Source organism: Talpa occidentalis, unplaced genomic scaffold (genome assembly GCF_014898055.3).
Source record: "Talpa occidentalis isolate TD23 unplaced genomic scaffold, MPIMG_talOcc4v2.1 talOcc4.15, whole genome shotgun sequence".
NCBI classification, from domain to species: Eukaryota; Metazoa; Chordata; class Mammalia; order Eulipotyphla; family Talpidae; genus Talpa; species Talpa occidentalis.
The window spans coordinates 63,349,730-63,362,229 of record NW_023601543.1 but is presented as its reverse complement, the minus strand read 5'-3'; the positions used below and the strand labels follow the sequence as shown (position 1 = coordinate 63,362,229).

Genomic DNA, 12,500 nt, shown 5'->3' with positions numbered 1-12,500 from the left:
AAATCTTTTTAAAAAAGAAAAAAAAAAAGAGATAATGCCCAAAACACACTCCCTACCATTAAGAATATTATTGCAGGGCCTCCCCGGTGGCGCAGCAGTTGAGCGCTGGGTTGCGAAGCTGCCCGCAGCCACTGCAGCGCCGGTTCGATCCCCGGCTGCTCCCCGGCCACTGGAGGAGGGTCCCACATGGCGCGCAGACCTCTCCTGCCGCCCGCTGCTCCCCTCAGCAGTGTACTTTGGTCCTTCTGCCTGCTCTGCTCCCCGCTCTGGCTCTGGTGAATTCTCTCACCCTCCCGTGCTTCTGACTGTACCCAGTGCATGTATAACCAACCAACCAACCAAACAAACAAACAAACAAACAAATAAATAAATAAAAAAGCATGCCTCTTAAAAAAAAATTATTGCAATGGATGAACTAAAAACAAAATAAACTTTTAGACTATAAGACCAATTAGTGGTTACCAGAAGGGAAGGGGGAAGATAAATACAGTTTAAAGGGCTGTGTAGAGCAAAAGTTTTACACTATTTTTCAAAGCACTCACTCATATAATTTCTCACAGTATCCCTAAAGCTGAGGTATATACAGCCACCACCATAAGAATCACCACAAAATACATGTTTTTTATTTTCCTAAAGACTATTTTTTAGGGAAGCATTAAAACTTTATTTGGCTATACCACAGAAGTCAGTTCTTTCAATTTCTCAGTACAATATGCAGAGTATTCTCTCTGACAGTAACCAGTGCCTGGGGAAAAGTGCTGCTGCTGTGGCACAGTGACCCTCTTGTCCAGAGCCAAGTAAATGTCACATTCTCTTCTTTAGTTTAGAAAACTTAAGAAAGGGCATATTCTCTATAACACAAGTATAATTTCTGAAATTTACAAGGGCACCTTATTTGAAAACAATGAAGCTTGAATTGCTCTTAAAAGCCTAGAACTCTCATACTGCTTGAGCTTAAATGTTCATTGCTCAGCTAATAAACTGGACATTATTGTGAGTGCTAAATACATTTATCTTTCTATAACAGAGAATAATCAACACATGCCTTTCCTGTCCTCAAAGAAACAGTTGTCATGGTCATAACCTAGTAAGTTACAACGGAATTTATTATCTCATTCACCACACAAGGGTGCCATTTTAATTGAGGGAATTACTACAGTCAACAATTTTATAAATAGAATTGATAGTATATCTTTTAAAAGATTTCTTGATCTCTGTATTTAGGGAAAAGGTAATTTTTGATCTCTATGACAGAGATGAACTGATCTGTTTTTTCCCCCTTAATTAACACACAACACTATTGACTTTTTTGTGTGCATACACTTCTATGAACCCTAACACATCCATAGATTCATGTAACCACCACAGCTAAGATAGAGAACAATTCCATCACACACTCCACCCCTGACTCCCTTGTACTCTTTGTCACAGGGGTCAGCAAACCACACAGGAGTCAAACTCAGTCCGTTGCCTGTTTTCTCCCAAAGCTGAAAATGGTTTTTAGATTTTTAAAGTACTATGAAAAGAACAAAAGATATGTGCTATTCTTACTGGTGGTATCTCAGTGTGGTTTTGATTTGCATTTCCCTGATTATAAGGGATGTTGAACATTTTTTCATATGCCTGTTGGCCATTTGCATTTCCTCTTTGGAGAAATGTCTTTTAAGTTCTTCTGCCCATTTCTTGACTGGATTGTTTATTTTGTTTTCGTTGAGTCTTGTGAGTTCTTTGTATATCTTTGTGATCAGTCCCTTCTCAGTTGACTGGAGTGCAAAGATTTTTAACCCAATCAGTGGGGTGTCTAAGACATCAGTGTTAAAAAAAATAATAACAGTGCTCTCTCTGGCAGCACATATACTAAAATTGGAAAGATACAGAGAAGATTAGCATAGATAAAGAAGAAATAGAACACCTAAACAGACCAATTACAAGCAGTGAAATTGAAATGGTAATAAAAACCCTCCCCAAAAACAAAAGGCCAGGACCAGATGGATTTACAAATGAATTCTACCAAACATTCAGAAACGAATTAGTGCCTATCCTTCATAAACTCTTTCAAAAAATTGAGAAGGAAGGGATAATACCAAACACATTCTATGAAGCCAACATTACACTAATACCAAAGGACAACACACAAAAAGAAAACTACAGGCCAATCACTTTAATGAACACTGATGTAAAAATCCTCAATAAAATTTTAGCTGTCGGAATCCAACAATGAATGTATCCATAAGACAATTCACCATGACCAAGTAGGATTTATTCCAGGGACACAAGGATGGTTCAACATCTGAAAATCAATCAATGTAATCCAACACGTCAACAATAAGAAATATAAAAACCATATGATAATATCAATAGATGCTGAGAAAGCTTTTGATAAAGTATAACACCCATTTATAATAAAGGCCCTTGAAATTCTCCGGATACAAGGAACATACCTCAACATCATAAAGGCCACATATGACAAGCCCATAGTCAATATCATTCTCAATGGTGAAAGCATTTCTATTAAGATCTGGAACAAGACAAGCATGTCCACTCTCACCACTGCTTTTCAACATAATACTGGAAGTCCTAGCCAGAGCAATAAGACAAGAGAAAGACATACAAGGAATCCAAATAGGGAAGGAAGAAGTCAAGCTATCACTATTCACAGATGATATGGTAATATGCGTAGAGAACTCTAAAAATGCCACAGAAAAGTTACCTTACCCCTGCTTTTAAGGTTTTCTAATTCCTGTTAGCATGGCTCATTATTTCAAGTAAGTACTAAAGGTTAGACTAACACAAGGTTGTGTCCCTAAAAGGATAAAGAGGAGATATCTTTTTATAACCTTGAATGATTAAAACAAACCAAAAAAAAAGGACCTCTTATACTGGATTTCCTTTCCTTTATCCTAGCATTAACTCATTTTATTCAATGCATTCTCTGGTCTAGCTCTCTTTCTTAGTCAGAATTTTAACAACTGTGTGTTTTAAGTGAAAGATGATTATTTTAGGTAATTAGGTGATGAAAAGAAACTAGCAAAGTTAACTTGAAAAGTACCAGGGCTGAATTGAAAAGATGGGTCAATATTATAAGTGTTTGGAATGGTACTTTAAAAAGTTCTCAAAGAACTCTGTCTTGTGTTCTTGAGATCTTCCCTTACAGATATGGATGGCCAAATGACTGAGTTCTGGCTAGTAAAATATAAGCAGAAGTTTGGGTGGATACAGATTGTGGGAAAACTCTTTTAATGGGAGTTAACTCACCTGGAAAATGTCCTTCCATCTCTTCTCCTTTTTTCCAGCCTGGAAGGCAGACATGATGGTTAGAGTTGCAATAGCCATCTGGCAACTCTAAAGCAAACTTTAGGGTGGAAATGACATGTTAATAAGGGCAAAGCAGCAAGATAGAAGAAGCCCAGAACTTGAATGATTTATGGACTTGTCAGGCTACCACTGGATTACCTACCTCTGCCTGCAAAAGAGAACTATAACCTCCCATATATTTATTTATACCATCCTTTAATGAGTGTTTGTTAGTAGTAAATGAGCATGATTCCTAAAGGAAGCACTCAAATCCATCTTCTTCCCAGTATCCTTCTTCAGATGAGATTAGTGTGAACCAAATGTGGAATACTTTGGACCACTAAATTAGGATTTTGTCTCGGTCAATCTTTTTCTTAACTTCTATAGTACCTGATAAATAGTAGGTGTTCAGTGAAAATCTATTGACCAATCAGGGGTCTCAGTCTGGATCTATAACCTTTGGACTCCACTCTCCAATTTGGTCAGTCATGTTCTCTAGCCATTGTTGTTCTTGCTTGAAAATGGCAAACAAACCTTGTTTCTCTTTCAAGGTGAAACAATCCAAAACGATCAGAAGGGTATCTAAAATAATTAAGGGCATCAAAAACAGGAAATCAGAACAATTCCTAAAATCAAAAAGCAGAGAAAGAGCAGAGAATCTCTTGTAAGAAGAGATTCCAGGCCAGTGTTTATCTTTACTAATTCAGTTGTTTGTAGTACATTTTGTGCCTGGTGTTCATTTCTCTTGCCCTTTAGAGTCTAAAAGCTCATCTGCTTAAATATTTGCAGAACTATCATTTAAAATAAAGTGACCTACATAAATAAGTTATTATCATGGATGAATAAATAATGAACAAAGGAAGGAGGGAGGAGTACACACACGTCTGGTGACACCCATAAAGAATCAACAGTGCCATTCTGCTAGGACAGGGGAAATAAGAGGGAAGAGAGAGGAGTCAGATACAAAATATGCCCAGAAAAGGTGCCAGGCTACCACTGGATTACCTACCTCTGCCTGCAAAAGAGAAATATAACCTCCCATATATTTATACCATCCTCTAAATATTTATACCTCCTCTAAATATTAGAGGAGGGAAACCTTGCAAACCAAGTAAAAATTTCTGAATTTCAAAAATGCATTTCAAAATACTTGGAATTGCTGGCACCTCTTTCCAGCCTGTGGGAATTGTATTATCCCTATGACAGATCTGCAGTCAAGGAAAATAAAATTCAGTCAGCCCTCGAAATAAGAAGGGCCTGGAGTCATGTCTGCAGGAAAGAGGACATGAGGCAGTTTAAGCTATAGAGTATTTTATTTTTATTTTTTTTTTTTTATAGAGGCATGTTTTTTATTTATTTATTTGTTTATTTGTTTGCTTTTGTTTATACATGCACTGGGTACAGTCAGAAGCACGGGAGGGTGAGAGAATTCGCCAGAGCCAGAGGGGAGAGTAGAGCAGGCAGAAGGACCGAAGTACACTGCTGAGGGGAGCAGCGGGCGGCAGGAGAGGTCTGCACACCATGTGGGACCCTCCTCCAGTGGCCGGGGAGCAGCCGGGGATCGAACCGGTGCCGCAGAGGCTGCGGGCAGCTTCGCAACCCAGAGCTCAACCGCTGAGCCACCGGGGAGGCCCAAGCTATAGAGTATTTTAATTTCTTATACATCTTTTTCTTTTGATACAAGGTCAAGAATGTATGATCCTAACATTGTGGAAGTGTGTTTGATTCCTACTTTGAAGAATATGTAACATAGGATAGAATATTCACAGAGAGGGGTAGACCTGAGGGACTAGAGTCATAGATTTAGATTTTCTACTAATAACTTTACCCATAAGAACTTTGCTTCTTGTATTTTATCTTTGGCTGAGCATGGAAAGTTGTCAAAATGGTACAATGAACACCTGCATACCTTTTATCTGGATTTATTTTGCCTAATTTATTTTCTATTTAAATGTTACTGTGAAAATGCGTGCACACGTTCACATACCCATGTTACACATGCTTTTTTGGTGGCAGATTCAAGAGATTTTTAAATGTAAGTTTCAGATACCTGGACATTTCACCCATACATATGTAACAGGGTGGTCCCCAGAAAAGGGGGAGGTTCCAGATTTCCTGCCCCACCCAAGGGAGGGTGGAGCTGAGCAGGGAGACAAGAAGCTGCACAGGAGACTGAGGAAGGAAGGAAGCAGGATGGGGAGCCAGAAGGAGACCTGGAGGAGGCACATGGAGCCGAGAGACATGTGAAGGAACTGCGCTTGCCTTTTGGTCGTGGACTGTGTGACACAGATGTGGGTGAGAGACCCGTGGGGAGGTGACAATGGCGGTTTTTGTCTTGATTTTGATTTTGCTCTTTTCCCCCCAGACTTGTCTGGTTGTTTCTGATCCTTTTCTGTGGGTCCCCACTGGAAGGTGCTTTAGACTTGGGGAAGGCTTTGGGTCCTTGCTCTGGGCAAATCTGCTTGGGTGGACTTTTACCCATGAGGGGACGGGTAACTTCGGGTGCTTGATTTAGAAACTATATTCTTTACCTTTCCTGTATTGTTTCCTAATTGTATTAAGTTCCTTCCCATTAAAGTCTCATATGTTTTGTGCTGATGTGTTGATGTGGCGGATGGCAGAACCTATTTACAACAGGCAGGTTTGCTGGGCCTGGAGTGCCCCTCCCCCTGCCCTGTAACAGATTCTATTTTGGGGAAAATCAGGGTGAGGCTGGAGGTACAGGGGTACAAGAATTCACCAGAGACAGAGTGGAGAACACAAAAGGAGGAGTTATGGAAATAAACTGCAAGGGGACGGAGGTGAGACAGGAGATATTGAAGGGTTTGAGGCTCCTTTTGAAACTTTGTTTTCCCAGGCTTGCTTACTTGGGGCACCAGGAAGCGCCCGTTATCTGCTGGGATGTCTGGTCTTGGGCATTGACCTTTGAATGTGTCCTGACCCTGTTTCCACATTCCTGAAGATGGGCTGCTTTTTCTTGTCTTGGTAGTGTGGTCTTTTGGCCTGGTTTCCATGGCAACCATATCATTTCCCTTATCTACTCAAGCCTCCCAAACTTGCCTGCTGGACAGGAGTGGGGGCTTAGTTTTTATCCTTATTAAATGATACCCCAACACATACTTCAAGCATAGTTTTCTTAAGAAAATAAGATATTATTATTATTTTTTTTAAAGATTTATTTATTTAGACTGGGAGAAAATTTTTGCAAACAACACTAACGATAAAGGACTGATCACAGAAATCTACAAAGAGCTGATGAGACTCAACAAAAACAAAGAAAATAATCCAGTCAAAAAATGGGCAGAAGTGCTAAAAAGAAACTTCTCTGAAGAAGAAATGCAAATGGCCAACAGGCATATGAAAAAATGTTCAACATCACTTGTAATCAGGGAAATGCAAATCAAAACTACAATGAGATACCATCTCACACCAGTGAGAATGGCACATATTAAAAAAACTAGCAACAACAAATGTTGGCGAGGTTGTGGAGAAAAAGGAACTCTCCTGCACTGTTGGTGGGAGTGCAAACTGGTCCAACCACTATGGAGAGCTGTGTGGAGATTTCTGGACCTACTAAACATAGAGCTTCCATGTGATCCAGCAATTCCACTCCTAGGTATTTACCCAAATGACACAGAAACAGTAATTCCAAAGGGCACCTGCACCCCTATGGTTATAGCAGCACTATTTACAATAGCTAAGCTATGGAAGCAACCCAAATGCCCAAAAATAGATGACTGGATCAAGAAGATGTGGTACATATATACCATGGAATATTACTCAGTAATCAAAAAAGATAAACACATGCAGTTTGCAGCAACATGGATGGAGCTAGAAGGGATCACGCTCAGCGAAATAAGTCAGAAAGAAAAAGAAAAATGCCGGATGGTCTCACTCATAGCAGGAATTTAGAAAACCTAAATAAGAGACCAGGAAAAAGACTAATCAATACAAAGTAAAAATCCAAATCAACAAGCAACTATAAACCAGAGATACACTACGGGGTGGGGGAGGGGTGGGGAAAGGAAGGACTAGAGTCAAAATAAGAGGGGAGGTGCAGTTGTATGGGGAATATAACCAAAATGAAAATGAATACATTGTGCAAAGATGAAAAAAGATGTAAGAATTATATAAAATAAAATATTTAAATAAAAAAAGCATTATCAAATGAATAAACTGATAAATTAAAAAAAACATTTATTTATTTAGACAAGACGGGGTACAATCAGAGGCGCAGGAGGATGAGAAAATTAACCAGAGACAGAGTGGGGAGGCAGATCAGATAGATGGACTGAAGACACTGCTGAGGGGAGCAGCGGGCAAGGCAGGAGAGCTCTGCCTCGCCAGGTGGGTTTCTCCCTGGCCGGCCGGGAATCGAACCCATGCTGCAGAGGCTGCGCACGGCTTCACAGCATGGTGCTCAACCTGCTTTGCCACTGGGGAGGCCCCAATAAGATATTATTCTATATAACTGTAACATATTATAGTTATATAATTCATCCTCAGGAAATCCTGTATTGATGAGATACCGTTATCTAAGATGCATCCCGTATTTATAGTTCTTCAACTGTCTGAAATAACAATAGTGTCCTTTATAGTGTTTTTCAAAAATCCAAGATCCAAGTAAAGATCACACACTGCATTTAGTTGTCAAGTCTCCTTACTTTCTTTAAAAGACAATCCCTGAACTTTTCATGACAATGACATTTTTGATGAGTCCTGGTCGGCTGTTTTGCATAATGTTCCTGAATTTGGTTTGTCTGATTATTTCCTTGATTAGAATTTTTTTTAAAGATTTATTTATTTTTGCATACAAGAGCTGGGGTACAGGCCAGAGATGTGGGGGTGAGAGGATTCACCAGAGACAGAGTGGGGAACAGAACAGGCAGACTGACTGAAATACACTGCTGAGGGGAGCAGAGGGCAAGACAGGAGAGGTCTGCTGCACCATGTGGGTTTCTCCCTGGCCAGCTAGGGATCAAACTTGAGCTGCAAAGGCTGCAGACTGCTTCATAGTACGGTGCTTAACCCCTTGCGCCACCAGGGAGGCCCTAGAATTTTTTTTTTTAGCAGAGTACTTCAGGCATGATTTGTGTCCTCAGTGCCTCACATCAAAGACTATATGATGTCAGTTTTTTCCATTTTGGTGACATTAAGTTTGATCATTTGGTTCATGTGTTATCTACCAGACCTCTCCATTTATAAAGGTAACCTTTTTTCCATCTTCATAATTACCTATTGTAACTAGTGATATGATAATGCAATCCACAAAGGGGAGGTTCCAGGTTACCTGCCTCACCTAATGAAAGGTGCAGCTGAGTAGGCAGGAGGGAAGCTAAAAAAGATTTTAGAGAGAAGACTTGGAGGAGGCATCTGAAGCAGAGAGACATGTGAAGAAGAAGCTGTGCTTGCTTTTTGGCCTTGAAAAAGGGACTTGGGGGACATGGAAGGAGACACTTGAAAGAGACAGAGACCTGGGTGAGAGACCTGTGAGGAGGCTGACAATGGCAGTCTTTATTTTGACTTGTATTTTGATTTTGCTCTTTTCCTTCCAGACTTGCCTGGCCCTTCTGTCCCTTTCCTGTGGGTCCCCACTAGAAGCTGCCTTAGACTTGTGGCAAACTTTTGGGCCTCAGGGGCTCTGCTTTGAACCAACCCTGTTTGTCAATCCCCATGAGGGGATGGGTAATTTTGGGTGTTTTGTTGAGAAACTCTTATCCTTTCTTCTTTTTCTATGCACACTAATTCTATTAAAGCTCTTTTCTATTGAAGGTCTTATACAATAAGGGTATGCTTTTTCTTTATGCAGCAGATGGCAGAAACCATTTAAAGTGTACAAGTTTGGGGGTCTAGGGGTGCCCCTCATTCTGCCCCCTAAGAGTGGTACTTTGAGACTGAATGTATCCTTCCCTAACAGCCTTTCACCCAATGATTTTATATCTATTCATAACTCTTTCCAGAATCATTAATTACAATGGTAATTGCAAAATGATGTTTTTCTAATTCTAACAATTCTGCATTTCTTAGTTGCCTTTTTCTGTAAATGACTTTCCCTTCTCCTCACCCACCCCTTGATTTTTTTTATGAGTAGTATTGGTTTGAATTCTTTTTTTATTCAATGTGTTATAATCTGTTTGAGTCATTATTCATTTTGATATTCAAATTGTTTCATATTTATCAAGTGGGAGCCCTTTCAAGCTGGCTTGTTTTCCTTTTATATATTCCCATCAGTTTTTGACCACTTCCATGTTGTGTGGCACAAGATGTTTCAGCCCCCATCTAACTTCCCTTACTCCACACTAAAATCATCCACTTGTCCAAGGAAACTTGGTTCTTTTCATTGGGTTACAATCTCTACAAGTGAAGATCTGGGCACTAGATGTGCTATGGAGGTGTTATCCACAGATATTTCATTTTATTTATTTGTTTATCTTTTTAAAGATTCATTTTTATTTATTTATGCACACAAGAACTGGGGTATAGGCCAGAAGTGCAGGGGGTTTGAGAATTCACCAGATACAGAGTGGGGAGCCAAACAGGTAGATCTACTGAAATACACTGCTGAGGGGAGCAGCAGGAGAGACAGGAGAGGTCTGCACCATGTGGGTCAGCTCCCTGGCTGGGGATCAAACTCATGCTGCAGTGTCTGGCGATAACTTGATAGCGCTGAGACTTTAACCCCTGCACCACCAGGGAGGCCCCATCCACAGATATTTTAAACAAAAGAAATACCATTGAAAATGGTCATTTCAAATGGACTGTGTAAGGATGCATTAGACAAGAATATAAAAATTTAAGAATTTTAGAAGATAGGTAATAATTCCAACAGTGGTTTTCATTTGTATAAGATGATCTAAGTGCATGACACCTGGTAATGTCAAAACTGACACCGAATACCAAAAAGTTATATGGACATGCTGTTAACAGCACAAGAATATGTATATATATTTTCTATATATAATCTAGAATGTGATTTGCATCATTTAACATAGATTTTAAATGCCACATTTATATTTATAGTGAATTTTTCTGCCTATGTTCTCAACCTCATTTGCACTTACAACTATTTTTAGATTTACTTGTGAAGGGCAGGGAGGAGATGAATGAAAAAAGAGGAAGGAACCACAAATGCTTTAACTAGAGAAAATCACTGGATTTCTGGCATTTGCATGTATCATCTGAATGAATCTTGGCATGACACAGAGGTTTTTAAGGTAATTTCCTAGTTCTTAGGGTATCAATGTGACATAAGCTTTTAACAACTATGTGATACTGACCACTCCCCCTACAACTAGGAAGTGAACCTCATAAATTATTTTAAAATAAGTAATGGTTGCATATATAACCCACATAAAGCTGAGCTGTACCATGATCCAGTCTTAACATAATGCTCTTTTCAAAGAAATGTCAGTTGAACATTTAAGAAATGCTTTTAAGGCAATTTGATTTTTAATTTTAAGAAAATAATTTCTAAAATTCCAAAAGGGGGTTCTATTTATATTATACAGGAAAATGTTTCCCTGTCTTTACTGAAGTTTAATGAACAAATAAAAATGTATATATTTAAGGTGTAGCACTTGATTTTTTAAATTTTTTTTAAAAGATTTATTTATGCATAGAAGAACAGGGGTACAGGACAGAGGTATGTGGGGAGGTGAGAGGATTCACCAGAGATAGAGTGGGGAGCAGAACAGGCACAGTGACTGAAATACACTGCTAAGGGGAGCAGCAGGCGAGTCAGGAGAGGTCTGCTGAGCCATGTGAGTATCTCCCTGGCCAGGGATCGAACTCGTGCTGCAGTGGCTGCAGATAGCTTTTTAGGTTGCTTCTTAACCCCTTGCACTTCCAGGGAGGCCCTGATGTTTTGATATACATACACATTGTGAGTAATTGCCTTAATCAAGCTAATTAACATGTCCATCACCTCACACAGTTACCCCTTCCATCTCACTGGATCCTAGAAAGGATGATCCAGAAATTTCCTGAAAAAAGGCAATTGTATACCATGCACACTCTCATCTGACCTCCTACCTCCATTTGTCCACTTTCTTGCCTAAGTTAGAAATAACAGCCGGGGGCCAAGAACTGCCTGAATGTCCCAAATTTTCTCTATTCACAGAGTTCACAGAACCCTTAACATCTCAGTCATTTTTTCATGGTTAAAATAAATACCTAAGAGTTCCATCTGTTAAGTAGTTGAGTCCAAACAACTTCATAGGTATGTATGCCCTAACCATTTGCTAGCCATTTGAGAAAATATACAAAACCAAGTTATCTACTAATGGGATCTGTGTACCTGCTGGTCTCTGCAGTTTCTCAGACCTTGGCATCCTTCACTTCCTATTCCACAGTCATTCTCTTATGGCGCTCAGTTTTCTCACAGCAACTGCCAAAACCCCAGCCCTCTTGGCTTTATATCTCAACAGCCTTTCTCCTCATTTTTATTTATGCACACAAGAACTGGGGTACAGGCCAGAGATGTGGGGGGTTGAGAGGATTCACCAGAGGTAGAGTGGGGAGCAGAACAGACAGATCTACTGAAATACACTGCTGAGGAGAGCTGTGGGCAAGTCAGGAGAGGTCTGCTGCGCCATGTGGGTCACCTCCCTGGCCAGGGATCAAACTCCTGCTGCAGTGGCTGCGGATAGCTTCATAGATTGTATCTTTAACCCCTTGTGCCACCCGGGAGGCCCAGCATATGGCAATTTTGTTGCCAATGTCAAGGTTTATCATTGTTTATTCAAAATCTCCAAAATGAGGTTAAAAACCCTTTCTAGAAGTTTGTCTTCAACATTTTGTTCCCAGTACAAGCTGCCTTGGGCTACTTACCTCTCCTTCCTCTGCCTCAAATGGTTGATTCTTCTTGGATGAGTAGTTGCAGTTAATCACTGAGAGGACAGGAGTCTTCAATCTCTTTGCCTCTTGACAACTGTTTCCTTTTAGCACAAGAGTTGAAGCCAGAAAAGAAAGAAAATCTCAAGCACTGTGTCTCAGAGTACAGCTCAGGCCAGAAGGGGTACTTTCCCTTCCCATTCATCTTAGATTTCATCTCCCACCACCTATCTGTTAACCTTTTTAGCTTGCCTACTACAGCAGATGCTATCTGGGCTCCCCACTTGTAGGGGCAGGAAGGACCACTGAGCAGGTTTTCTAGGATCCCATGCAGACTGGGTAAAGGAGGAGTCAGAGTCCTCAGTGGCTTTTTG

The 12,500-nt window shown here is 40.1% G+C and overlaps 1 pseudogene; it reads left to right on the top strand.

Annotated features, from left to right (window-relative positions):
* Positions 1-1,833: 1,833 nt before the first annotated feature.
* LOC119246816 (U6 spliceosomal RNA) lies at positions 1,834-1,931 on the top strand (annotated as a pseudogene).
* The last annotated feature ends 10,569 nt before the right edge of the window (positions 1,932-12,500 follow it).